This window comes from Coloeus monedula, assembly GCF_965178545.1.
Source record: "Coloeus monedula genome assembly, chromosome: 7".
In the NCBI taxonomy this organism is placed as follows: domain Eukaryota; kingdom Metazoa; phylum Chordata; class Aves; order Passeriformes; family Corvidae; genus Coloeus; species Coloeus monedula.
In genome coordinates, this window is record NC_138787.1 from 4,678,572 (window position 1) to 4,691,462 (window position 12,891).

At 44.0% G+C, this 12,891-nt stretch overlaps 1 long non-coding RNA gene across 1 annotated transcript; it reads right to left on the reverse strand.

The window, feature by feature from the left end:
• Positions 1-2,646: 2,646 nt before the first annotated feature.
• Positions 2,647-4,680, reverse strand: LOC309574798. Its single transcript, XR_014226554.1, has 3 exons — positions 4,594-4,680; positions 3,981-4,092; positions 2,647-2,831 (listed from the first exon to the last, which is right to left on the reverse strand). It is a non-coding gene; the product is annotated as an uncharacterized lncRNA (long non-coding RNA).
• Between the last annotated feature and the right edge of the window lie 8,211 nt (positions 4,681-12,891).

Below are 12,891 nucleotides of genomic sequence, written 5' to 3' on the forward strand. Positions count from 1 at the left end.
AATTATGAACTCCAGTTAGTCTAACATGTGCCAAAAAAGGCAGTGTGTGATTCTCAAGGGTATCTTTGGGCATTGCTGATGATTTCATGGTTTGTTTCACAGCTGTTTTGCAGTTTGCCCATCAGCAGCTAATGGCTAAATTCCCATTTCAGTGTAATTCCATGATGCTGCAGCAAAACCTGTAACTCAGCTGTGACTTCAGCTGATTCCCCCCAGGGACCTTCACCTTCTGTGTTACATACATTTAACTAATACTTGCAGCCATGAATATTATATACATAAAATGGAAGCTTTTAAATACAATCTCAGCATGCCAAAAATAGATTTCATCAAGTTTCTGCCCTGCAATATCCATCTTTTGTTTACAATGTACATATGTATTTATATATATAGGAACACGAAAATACCATATATAAATATTTACTTTAAATCCCTCTAAGTACATCCAATGACATCAGTGGAGCAGTTGCTTGGGTCCACCCATTCCGGAAAACCATTCCGGATGTGGTTTCTCAGGGGTTTTTTTAAGCTGCGGAGATGAATAGCTCAGTACATTAAAGCAGGACAGTGTGGGCTATTTGTACCACGTGCAGACCACTCAGCCCCTGTCCATCTGTGTCTGTGCATAGCACATGCATTCCTGCTTACTGTATTTAGTTTTACAGAGCAAATATTTCTGTAGCACAAGAGCAGTATTTTACGGAGTGGAATGGAGCTAACATACAAAAGTAAACTCAACTGAAGTCTGCAGTGCCAAAAAAAAAAAGTCTACTTGCTTTATGGTGCTTATCATTGCTCTGCAAGTTAGAAACAATGGTCCCAGGCTTGAGAAAATCAAGCTTTAGATTGGTACTTTCTGTCAGTGTTTTCACTGTTTTCAAGGTTTAAGAGCCTTGGATTCAGCTACATAGCTGTCCTCTCCAAAACACTACAAAATTAAATCTTGGGCACAGTCTCAGAAGAGAGTTCTCTGTCTCGCACAGTCCAACAGTCCATTACCCAGTGAGGCTGCTGATCACAGTACATGGCTGTCAGATAAGGGCTCTAGGGACCACGTTTGCCTACACATCCCTCTCCTGAGAGTTCTGTACAAATTCTCGGTTCCTGTGGTCCTGTCCTAAATTGAAATAGATCTCACAAACAGAAATTTGCCAGTCTATATAGAGCAACTGGCTGATAGCTATTTCCTGCTTTTGGATCATAAAGTGCTCTTGTTTTAATTAGGTACTATTTAGCAGGGAACTCTGAGGAAAGGTACACGTTTCCTTCCTCTTCCCACTACTGTACTTCCCCAAGAGTTAAACATGAGATTCATCTAGATCGACATCCGTCTCCCCGAGCTCCACATGTGTGAAGCTGAAGTGAGTGGCCAGCAAAGGATTTTCCATCCCGTTGTCCTCACTGATGTGCAGGACAGTGTCCCCATGCTGCAGCAAGCTGGTGGTCTCGAGGCCAGCGTAGTCCTCGGTGTCAGAGAGCTGGGTGGGTGGGGTGCTCTGTGCTGTTGCTGGCCAGGACTCCAAGCCCTCCTCTTTTTCCTTCTCCTTCTCAGCAGAGAGTGCCTCGCTCTGCAGTTGAGGAGAGCTAGTGGTCAGGCTCAGAGAAAGCAGGAGGGAGAGGGGCAAAAAAAGGAAAGGAAGGTCTATAAAGTATTTTCTCATTCAGATACACATTTTACCATAAAGAACTAGGCACTTGCAGATTATAAATACCTTTAAAATTATACCTTAACAATTATATATTTTTGCTGGTGAATCAAATTTACAACAATGATCAGAAAGGTTATCTGATTTGAGTCATTAACACTTTCTCATTTCATCTTTTTTAGCATATGTCTTCAAACTGAGTGTAGGTTTAGATTAGATATTAGGAAAAAATTCTTTACTGTGAGGATAGTGAGGCACTAGAAAAGCTTTCCCAGAGAAGCTGTGGATGCTCCATCCCTGGAAGTGTTCAAGGCCAGTCTGGATGGAGCTTGGAGCACCCTGGTTTAGTGGAAGGTGTCCCTGCACATGGCAGGGGGTGGAATGAGTCCAAACCATTCTGTGATTCATTCTATGATTCTGAAGTCAGAGATCATTCATTTGTTCATTTGGCAAAGGACATAACCTCAAAACACAATGGATATCTGGGCATATAAAAGTGATCTCAATGTCACTGATGTGTTAAAGGGATGACTGGGATTGTCCCTGCACCATCCTCGGTGGGGTCCAACACAGAAAAATGTTGGACAAGCAATTTCTTTCACAATGTGATGCTTTTGCTAAAACAGTCCTGAGGCTTTGATGGATTCCTTCTTTAAGGAGGCATCTCTGAGGAGCAAGCTGTGAAAACCTGTTAAGGACAGCTTGCCTTGGTGATTAGGTCCAGAAGGACACTGTATGAAATGGGAAAATGGAAAGGGAAGGTGCAGAAAATATATTTTCAAATTAAGAACTGTTGCACAGATCTGGAAGGGAATGGCTTTACAGAAGCAGGGGGCTGGACAGCAAACAGCCTAAAAAACAGACACACAGGAGGGTTTGCTGTCTTCACTCTCCTGCCAGCTTTCATTACAGTGCTGTAATGAATCTGGTGCTTCCCCGTGCCTGGGATGGAGCAGTGGAGGAACACAGGCTACAAACCCACCAGTCACGTTACCTGGCTGTGGAGATCAGCTACAATGGTGGCAGGTGAGGAAGTCAGCACAGGTTTGCTGAGGGGCTCCTGCTGGCTGGTGGCCTGGGGGCTGCTGCGGCTGCAGCCCGGCTGCTGTACCGGCGGGTCCACAGCACAGGTTGGGGGTGCCTCAGGCTGGACTTCCGTGAATGTCACCGACCGCTTCTGCTCCACTGAGGGTACAAAGCCCAGAAAACTGAGGGTTAAAATTTGGGGAAAAAACACAAGAAAAGAAGAGAGATAATCCCTGGAGTTTTTACAACTAAGACAGGATTCATCCAATTTTTATATAAGCTGTCTAATTGGCATCTAATCTAAAAGCCTTTTACCCTGGGCTTCCACTACAGCCACAGCAAGACTCTGGGATCACCTGAAGTCTAGCTAGCACACCTATCCTTGTCATGGTTTGGTGAGAAAAATACCACCCATAACATCTATCCATTCCAGAAGAATACACTGAGTTGAATCCCATGTGAGTTAGGCACTTCTGCCCTCAAATAAAAAAGAAAAACTGGCATGCAAAAAGATAGAATTGCCCAAGGTTTTGCAGAACATCTGAGAAAAGAAAGTGCAGCAGATAGCCCCTCATTCCTGCAGACTAAGTCCACTAGCCAGGAGTAACAGAAGAGCACAGAGTAAAGACAGACTAAAATTCTAACAGTAAAACTGATATTCCTGTTCCTGCTCTTAATTATTTTTGGCTAACTTTTATGTTTCAAACATCTCCAACAGTGCTGTTGCCCCAGCATAGTCCTGCTGAGCAGTTAGAAACCCAGGAAGTTCACAAGTAACCTTTGCTCTTCCAGATGTTTCCTCCAAAGCTCACTCCACATGGTACAGAATACAGCCACCTGCTCAGCTTGGCAGTGCTGACTCCTGGAAACATACAGCACAGACTGAAGCAGTCCTACATTCATTTCCATATACAATCCTTAAAGCTCTGCACTGCTAAGCTTATGATGGGACATTTTCTTCTTTCTACTACTCTCAATAGCATCTTTCCAACTTGCACATCTGGAGGTTTTGGATAAGGCATCCTGACTAGAGGAAACCCATCCCCTAAATTCTCCACAACTCCTGGAAACAAAGTAATTCATTGTCCATATCCTGTTTGACCTTGAAAACTTCTGGAGAAACCATCAAAGTGTTTTGAGGGGGTGGATTTCTGATAGGATATCCACGTATTAGGAAGAAGTATAGAGCTCCCGGAATTTCACTTTAATATAAGCTAGTAACAACCTGCTATTCCTTTAAGCTAAAACCACAGCCTTTTCTACTTTCCAGTGTGGAGCACTGGTTTCGGAAATGCAGCATTGCCCTACCACAAGGTTTTGGCTTTGGCTGGATGCTCCGTCGCGTGGTTGAAAGTCGAGCTCCGTGACGGCTCCGAGGTTCAGTTTGAGTTTTCTGACGTGACAGCAGTGGTCGTCGAAGCTAAACATTGGAAGAGAGAGTTAGGTTAATGTATGTTCACGTATTGCACAGCTTCTTCTCTGAAAGGAGAACAGATCATCACTGTCTGTACCTCTAGATGTCCATTCACTCTACTTTTAGCAGATATGTGTTTTAAGGTTTCCATGGATCAGACATCTCCTTCATATGAACCTCTGGGCTTTGTGCCTTTTCAGTTTCAACACTGAATGTAATGCAGTGCAGGTTGCATAACCATAATTTAATAATAAGAAAAAAGCCTGCAGAGGACAAGATTGAGGAATTTAAAACAAAGGGTACCTCCTCTCTTAGGGATTTGTCTGGCTTCACAGCTATGATTTGTGCTATGGTTCCTGCTAAGTCAAGGGACTGCACTAGTATAGCAAAAATTAGGTAGAAGGGACACATCACATCCACATACCGTGTGCAAACAGCCACATACAAGAAAAGCCAAACCAAATCACACAGCAAGAGAGAAGTTTTGTTTACTGCCTGTGTCCTCACCTGCCATAGGCCTCTCTTCTGCCCCAGGGGCTGCTGCAGAAGGAGGTTCTGTTGTCCTGGCTCGCTCTGCACACTTCCCACCCTGTTAGATGTTGACAGCATTAGGCCAAGCACAGAAGCACACTGCATAACTAGTACGTTTCCTGGCAATTGGGACTAAAATAAATAAATAAATAATAGATCGACCAACCACTAATGGCACAGTCACTTCAAAGAGCAGCACTATCTTTGAAGGACGGGAGGAGACATGTCTGCTGGGTTGTGGCTTCCGGGGCTTAGGAAAGGGTGGGAGGTGGAGTCATAGCATTCAGGACTTGGCCACACACAGGTAGCATCCTGTTGCTGCCTGCTCTGAGCTTCCCCTCCCCCTCCCAAAGACACGTGCTCCTGCCATGTGCTCTGAGCTCCTTTGTTCTAAGCGAGGGCAAAAAAACCAAATGTAACTCAAACTCTTTAGCAGTGTCTGATTGGCCGGTCACCCCGGGTCCGCCCCCAGTCCTCCCCTTCCCCCTTCTCCTAATAAAAGAGATGGTCGAGGGAGGCCCCGCCCTCTCTCAGCTCAGCTATCTTCCTGTGAACATCTCTGGTTGTCTGTCTCATTTGAAAGCTTCTAACCGCAGGAAATTGAGTGAGCAGGGAGCTAAATTTCTCCCTCTTTGCTTCTGCTGATGGTATTTGCTTTGCAGCTGATACAGGTACCGATTTTAGAGCTACTTAAGTGCTAGATCGCCCGTGCTACCTCTCAAGGCTGCTCGGGGCTTTCCAAGGCATTGAAATACAAGCGCTAGCCGGTATAAAGCTGAAAAGATACCTTCCACAGTATCCAAATATAAATAACTGCAGATTTCAGTTTTCAGTCATTGATTGATGCATCCCACTGGGCAGCACTCACTTCTCTGCATCCTTTGCCACATCAGTGAAGGCAGGAACATCAGCTTCCTAGCTCAAAAGCCTTCTTGTTTGCTTTTCCTTTTTTCAAGGACAATGTCGTAAAAGCTATTGTTTTTCTTCCCAAATAAGACTCCATGGCCTCATCACAATTTTGTCATCTGGTTTTAATTTCAATTTAAGTCAACAAACAAAAAGCAAACACAAAGTGACAAAGGATCCATTCACATAATGGATGCATGAGTTATGTGAACAAGGCCCCACACTCAACACTTGCAGCCTTAAGTATTTTTGTGGCTAACAAAAGAGACAAGTAAATGAAAATTAGAGGTAGATAGACAGATAGCTAGATAGCTAGATAAATGCAGCTTTTTGGTTTTTAATATATTGGCACAAAATATCTGAAAACCTGCAGTAGAAGAAACTTTAGCAATAAAACGTACTCCGCTATGTACCACCTCATGCTACCATTCAACTGACCATTCAATCTACTTAATATAGAAATACCATCCTCCCCTCATTTTTATCAAAGTACTGTATTACTCTGAACACTGGACATTTAGCAGTCATAAAACACTTTAGCTGAACAAACTGTGTCTGAGAGACTTATGACTACAATAGTCACTAAGTCACATTTAAGATAGACTTCTTTTAACTCAGGCAGCTGCTTTTTTAGGCCAGACTGGAATCCACTGAGCAACATGTCCTATTTAAGCAACTTCCAGCTATATCTCACATACACACTGTTGAAGATTCAGTATTGCAATCCATTTTGTCTTTGGTTTGCATTAATCTAAAGGAAAACAACATTCTTTTTCTAGATACTTCTCTTGGAGTTCCCTGGAGTTTGTCAGTACCACCAACACAATGAAGGTTAATCACCTGACCATACAGGGGTGGAAGAAGAAGACAAACCTAGGAACATGGTCAGACAAGACATGGAGGATGTCTGTGGAGAGGCTTAAAAAGCTCTGTCTCCTGAGCAGCTCATTCTTCACTTTGGCAGAAGTTACCGATTGTTCTTAGAAGGTTTGGCAGAACAGAACACGGAGAGTTTCCTGCTCTGCTTTGGGGCTCTTGGGGTTTAGGATTTTTCCTTTTGTTTCTTTCTCTCATGGAATTTTGTCCCATCTGTCGCTAAGAAACCATAAGGACCGATACTTAGGAGAGACAAAAGTTTCCACTATAAAGGTGCGGCTGGCCGCTCTCTTAACTGGGGGTTTCTCTTGGAGGGGCAGAGATACCATGAGAATTGGGCACAGCTCCTTGCTTTCTTGCTCTCTAGGCTTCAGAGGAGGACGGCCGAGCTGCTGCTAGTGGGGGTGGGGGGAGGCGGCGGGGATTCGCTGCTGCTGCCAGAGCCCAGCCCTGTCCTGTTTTCTCCTAGCCCGGGTGAGCCTTTGCTCGTGAGAGCAGCCATTTAACTGGGACCTTATTGGAACACTGTCTCACTGGAAAGGACCCTTGCCATCTGCTCAGGTGCCTCAGGGGAAGACCGGGACCCTGACCCCCCTCCCCCTTCCCGGAGGGCACGTCTTCCCTGTGGCAGCTGCTGTGGAGGAGCCCAGCTGCCACTGCCCAGCTCTGCTGCTTTCTGCCACTGCCTCGGGCTTTTTTTGCTGCACTGTAACACACCCCCCCTGCCTGCTGGGACACCCCACGGCCACTCTGCTACACCTGCAGAGTGTCTGCTACCTCTTGCTTGCTACTCCGGGTGAGCCTGCCCTGCTATTCCAGCCGCTGCTCCAAGGTTCCTGCTGCAGCCCGTGTTTGCCATCCAGCCCGTCCGCCATCACCACGTGACAGGAGATGCAGCCGAGCCCGCGCCACAGCGCCCCCTGCAGGCGCGGGGGAACCATTGCACCCCCCCCCCGCCCGGCCGGGAGCCACCAGCGCCCCTGCCGGCTGTCACCAGAACTGCACCAGAACTGCACCAGAACTGCCTGACAGCCCAGAGAGGCTGGCACTGGGTTTGTGGGTTTGTTTGTTGTCGCTGCCGTTGTGGTTGTTTGTCTGCCTTGTTATACATACATACATACTAGTAAAGAACTGTTATTCATTTTCCCATATCTTTTTCTGGAAGCCCCTTAATTTCAAAGTTATTATAATTTGGAGGGAAGGGGGTCATATTCTCCATTCCAAGGGAGGTTCCCACCTTCCTTGGCAGACACCTGTCTTTCAAACCAAGACAGGGGCCAGGTTTGGTTACCTGATCTGAAAATCTTATTCCTTCCTCCCATTCGTTTAAACTAAGGCCAGACTTTGCACTGAACCATATTCATGTTTCTGTCACTCCTGCAGGGGAGACAGTGGGCAACTTCAAGAAGAGAGACATCTTGGGACCCTGAAGCTGTTTATCTTTTGATTGACAGACTACAGCCTAATAATGCTGGGCATGCCCTCAGCAATTTCACCACAGCTGCACTGCCTTGGAAAAAGAGAAAAAGCTTCAGCAAGCTCAAAGCCAGAACAAACAAGATGTATTTGAGTCCCTTTCTTCCTCAGACAGGTCTTCCAAATGAAATCACCAGTCCCTGGAACATATATCCCAGCTTTTCCATAGGATATTGACATGCTTTACATACCATGCATCCTAAATACCACACAAACACCTGCCTAGGGATAAGCAGAGACCTCAGAGTTACCTCCAAGTTAGTAAGACTATGTTCTTGACCTAGACATTGACTGCAGCACATATGACTGGTAAGTCCAAAAGCATCACATCATTCCTTATTAAAGCAAAGAGACTGCACTTAAATTAGTCTTTATATTTGTGATCCAGACAACCTGAAGTTACAGCTTGGAGAATTTCCTTAATCTTCTGCTTTTAGGATTACATAAAACTTATTCTTCTGAATTTCCAGAAGTTTTTACAGTGGTTACCAATGTGTGAATGAAGTAGGAATTAGCTGGAGAAGTTCTTGGGAAAAAAAAATTCTACTAGAGTAGCTTTGAGAACACTGTTACGATTTCTGAGGAAGGAAAGGTAACTCTTAGTTCTGTGAGTAAGGAGACATTAATGTCTGCAGCAGAAAGACTGCAATTATATTCAGTACAAAACTGTTTACAGTGCTGAAACAAACTCACTTTCGTATCACTTTCGTGTGATACGAAAACACTTGAAAAAGTCATTAGATAAAGGGTATACATGGACTGCGTGAGGGCACAGAGGCTATACACGAGGTAAAAACTATTCCCATGCACTGAAGACAAACAATAGGTGAGCAAAAAAAGGCTGGACTTCGTGTCTTCCTGTTGGAGTCTGGGATTTTCAGCCTGGCTTAATAACATAAGTGAAATGAATCAAGTGAGCTGGTGGACGTTTACTTCCAGTACTGAATCATTACACAAACTGGTATAATCTGGGATGATCTTACAAGCTGAAATTGCAGATACCTATTGCAGGGAAATGGTGGACCTGAGACACATCTGCGTTTTGCAGAGCTACCTGTGCACAACACAGTCCTGCTGTGGCTGTCTTTTTGCTCTGTATCCCCACATTTTGAAGAAGGAAAGCAAGAGAGAGAGAATCATAAAGACCACAAATTTCAGACAAGTGACTGAATTTTCAGATACAAGCTTTCTCTTCATGAGGGTTTGTGAGGGTTTTTTTTCACATCAAAGAACAGAACTACCAACCTTGTTTCAGTGAAAACGAGCATGGCAGGCAGAGGGTTGGCTCTCTGCAGCCTGCCCTTCCTCCTTTTCTGTCTCTCCTTGTTTACCAGACCTGACCAGGAGTATACTGTTTTTCTGACAGCCTGTGGGACCCATCCAAGGAACACTGAATCAGATGCCATTTCAGCTGACAGTACATTTCCTACCCATGGCAATGTGATCTATAAGAATAGTTTTTCTAAAGGACATAATCTAGATTTATTTGGGAATAAGAAACAAGATTTTTTTCCTGCCCAACGCTCTCTGTCGCTCCCTGAGTATCTCTGTCAGGGATTTATTTGCACAATAATGTTACTCCCATTATGTAGGGCAGAGGTGAGCCAAAGATCAGACCAACCCAAGTTTATGGATGCATGTTACCAGTGCTACAAGGAATGACAGTGCAGTCACACGGTGGGGGCCAAAACAAACTTTGTCGGGTTGGCAAGTAAAATAAGTAATGCTCAGGAATTAAAAGAAAACCAAATCACGCAGCCAAAAAAAAAAAAACACCCAAAAAAAGGTAATGAAGAAAGAAGAAAACAAAACAGAGACAAAGGAAGCAACAAGTTTACATGTCTATTATAAAGATGTACATGCTTGCCACACCATCATGGTAGAGCATATACACTTTGTGTCCCTAGACATATGAATGAGATGGTTGGTGGACAAAGGCAGCAGAAAATGGGTTAAATATATTGTATTTCCAGACACATCCCAGCCCAGTTAGCATTAAACCTGCTGCTGCAATTTCCCTGGCAATATGGATTCAATCTGATTTTTCCTATTAGGAACCATTAAGCTAGGATAGGCACAAACATTACAGGGAAATGTGTTTGTGCAGCAGATTTCCATTACAGTGGTTTCACCTTCTTCCTTTCTGATTTGGGAAAATATCCTGTCCTCTCAGATTATAACCACAACAGATCACGATGCTCCTCAGCCCTGTACTCCAAGCTGTCTGAGCACTTCAGTGCTCTCCCCTTCCTGCCTTCCCTGCTTTTTTTCAAGGCTGGGTCTACTTGCTATAGAACAAAGGGAAACAGACTTTATTCTTTTTTGTATTTGTCACAATTTGTTTATTTAAGACTCCTACCTTCCAAAAGGGTCTAGTCCCTAGTAAATACTGTTTACTTCTTTATCTTGGTTATGATTAAATACCAGCTTTTGAATTCAGAAGGTGATCCTAAAAAGTTATCATTGTGCGGCAGCCAAAATCAAAGTTACATAAGAAAAACTGAAGCCTGCTTTATTCAAAACTAATGTTCCTGAATGTAAAAACAAATTAACTCTGCCCTATAATCCCCACAGCACAATAAGCTTCTACAACATCTGCTTTACTACTGCTGTCCTTTAGAGGAGGAATCCAAATTTCACATTTAACAATGCAGTTGAAACATCTTTTTCTCCTCACAGAGATCTAACCTAATTTTTTTAGACACATTTGCCAGTGTCTTCATTCCTTCTTAAGGCTTCTTAAGGTTTTGCAGCCCTGATGCCTGTCCTTAAGACATGTGCCCGCTCCTTGAAAAGGATAATAAACCTCAGCAGAACTGATTCCCAAGTATATCTGCTCACCCATTTGCTCTGTACCCTAGAGCAGGGTGGAGGATAGTGTCCTGGTCCCTGGAGAAAATTTTTGTGACAGGAATTAGTAAGAACCCGTTGTGCAGCTGATTACATTTCAGGGTTCAAAATAAATTACTGTGTTTGAACACGTTCATTGACTTAGGTGTCTCATAGTGCTCAGCCTCACCACTGTAATTAGGAGTGGCTAGCCCCTACTTAACAAGATCAAAACATTTCAGAATCAACACTGATGTAACTGAGTATCAGGACATTACCTCAGGACCTTCCCCTTTGTCCTCTTCCTTAACTGTAGTGAGTTTTTAGTGCTGCTAAAGGGACAACATGGAAGTTCTTTGATTGAATGATTTTTCTTCAGCTCTTTAGCCCAGATGACCATGCAATCTTACATTGTCACAAAACCAGGTAACAATACTCCTGCCTCTGCCAAGAAGCTGGTGTCTTTTCCTAACTGATCAGAGACTGGTCTGCCAGAGAAGGGTTCACACACACGAAGGACACCATGTTGCACGGAATGAGCTCAGTGATAGCACCCATGATAAACTCCTTTTGTCAACTGAAGAGAGTGAACAAACAAACACAGCAGCCTGTCCCCATCCCAAAAAGCCACTACCAACACTGAAACCCAAGCTAATGAAACAGAAACCATTCACACAAATGCCTCTCAACATATCCACTGCTTCCACTGGTGCAGGAATGAAATAGTGAGTTACCCTCTGTGTTGCCAATGTATGGGGCTGTGTTCTCCTGGGAGGAAACAGATGCTCTTGGGACTAACAACAACTCTCCAGCCTCAAGAGGATAGGTTGAGAGGTGGAAGCACAGCAGCAGAGCAGGGAGAATGATTAACATAACTGATCTGGGTGTTAAAGGTGCAGCCTTCCCTTGTAAGTTCCCTCCTGACCCATTTGTGTTTGTTCCCCTGTCTGTGGGTAATGGGGAACAACTAGACCTGAACTGCAGCACTAACAGAGCCATTTTAGAGATGTATTTATGGCATCCACCTGCAAGATTTCTAAGTTGTCATTTGAGAATTGTAAATGCTTTGCAAGACTAATGAGAATTATTGTAAAGCACCCACAAAACACTATATTCCACAGGACTTACCATAATTAGTTTTATCAGCGAATGGTAAAGAACTCAGCTTGATATTAAGTCTTTTGTGGTGACAGCATTGTGAGATGAATGAAAAAACAGATGTCTCCATTTTACATAAGCCTCCAGACTAATGCTTATAACAGGATACAGCTAATGCCTTGTGGATCATCTTTCTCATGCCTTTCAAGCAATTGTTAAACAAGGGGGAAAGGCCAGCCTGCTGCTTCATTCACTACAGGTTTTTCTTTCCCCTTCTCCTTAGCCTTCTCAAAGTTATTGGCAATCAAAGCTGAAAACTGAAGGTGGGTTACTACACCTTTGACTTGCAGGCCTGAATATTGATGAGCCACAAGAGACAGAGATGGAGAGAGTGACAAAAGGTGAGGGGAAGAGACAAAAGGTCGGAAACAGCTTGTTTCCCAGCACACACACTGACAGACAGGTAGTGTTAACACTGTACCTAGAGAGGCTGCCCTCAGTGGCCAGGCTCGGGGAGTCATCGAGGACATTAGGTTCACTGCAGGAGGGGCAGGGAGATTAAGAATTTAGGGAAAGAAAATGCAAAAAGCATGCGCTTGTCTCTGTTTTCAAGGGAAGAAAATATCAACGGAATAAAAAAGTAAAAAAAGGACGGTAACATTAATTGGTCTTACATGCTCAACAGCACATATATGATTCAGAGGAGGTGAAAGAACATCTGATAACAGGAGCAGTCTTTAGAGGGAGTTTACACTGCATGAAGCCTTCTACATCTCTGCTGAGATTTGGGGAGCTGAGAAGTTGAACAGGATGTGTTTCTGAAGGAAATAAGGCAGGGAACTGTTTTCAAAGCTATTTTCCTGCAGCATTTTGATTTATTTCAGTTCTATTTACTTTCAGCATCATAGAAAGCTTTTTTCCTTCCCCATGAGCCACTTATTCCTTGAGGGGGGGCTGATCTATCTCCCATGAGCTATAGACCACTCTCCTTCTGGTGCAACTCTAAGGACAAACATGGGGAAAACAAGGTCTCATAGTGCAATGAAACTGTAAATAAACAGCTGGCAAGGGTCTTGGCCAAGGAGTACA